We start from the raw sequence: 1260 nt of genomic DNA, 5'->3' as shown, positions 1-1260 counted from the left end.
GAGGCACTCAGGTGCCACCATTTCACCATCTTGGTTCACTCTCCCTCTCTCATATTTTATTTGACCATAAAGCATATCTACTTTTCCTTGGTAAATTAGCATCTGCATTACTTCACTTATTTTATAGACATTGTTCCAATAGTGTTGGACACAATCTTCTAAGAAATAGACACAAGAAACTTGTTGCGACAAATATGTTAAGAGCCCTGATCACATAAAGTGGGTTCCACAGCAGTTGGCAGGGTCTTGTACTGGATCTATAGCCTATAAACTGCTCTCTGTAAAACCATACTTATGAAATAATAAAGAGAAGTCAAAAAGAATTCAGCAAGGACACATATATTGATGTGAGTAGGAGATGTACCAAGTGGAATGAAATATGTAGGCAAAGTATGTGTCTTGAAACTCTTTTTCTACCACAGTTAAAAGTGAAAAGCCCATCAAAGCAGTTACTCCAAGTTTAGATCTGTGAGGTAGCATCACATGGTCAACTCAGAAAAGCATATCATCTCTCAGTGTTGCCAACATGCTGCTCTCAGGGGCTTAGATGGACCTTCTGGGGCTAAACGTAGGATCTCCAACCCTGTGATCCAGTGTGAGGTAGGAGACAGAGGGCTGGCAGGAGAAAATCTGGGACTGTGTTGAGCTGATCTTGGGGCAAATGTATTTATTATACCCAGGATTTGGTGTGCTCAGCTCACCAAAGTGCAAATGTCCCCTACTTTGTGTGGCCAGATTTTCCCAATTTCCGTTACTGCCTTTTAACCTCAATTTCTACTTCACAACCCACTTCCCTCCTAGGCTCAGCCCCTACCTAGCTGACATTTGATGCTACCCAAGCACTGTTTTGTCCCCTATATGTAAATCATGTCTGGGGGGAATAAAAACAAGACAGATCAGTCAGATGATCAGCAAAGTCATTTGCCTCCCTTAAGTAATTTTCTGTATTGGGATTTGACTTGCTGGGCTATAGTTGCCAAATCAGACCTTTGGAGGATGGAACTGGTTAAGCCTCAGTCTTGCTAGCCCTTTACATGCTTCAGTTGTAGTCTTAAGCACTGGCTAAGCTAGTCAGCTTTGTAAGAGAGCTGGTCAAGCACTTAGCCTTTGTTTCTTACCGAGATACCAGCGAACCCGAGTCATAGTCATCTGAATTAAACATGTGGAGAGATTATCAGAGTGATAGATCATGGTAAATAATCTGGCCTTCCCATCTTCACTCTTTTTGTGAAGCTCATGAAAAAGACCTGGAACTGATCT

The sequence above is a fragment of the Physeter macrocephalus genome, chromosome 18, assembly GCF_002837175.3.
Source record: "Physeter macrocephalus isolate SW-GA chromosome 18, ASM283717v5, whole genome shotgun sequence".
NCBI lineage: Eukaryota > Metazoa > Chordata > Mammalia > Artiodactyla > Physeteridae > Physeter > Physeter macrocephalus.
Note: the sequence above shows the minus strand (reverse complement) of the source record.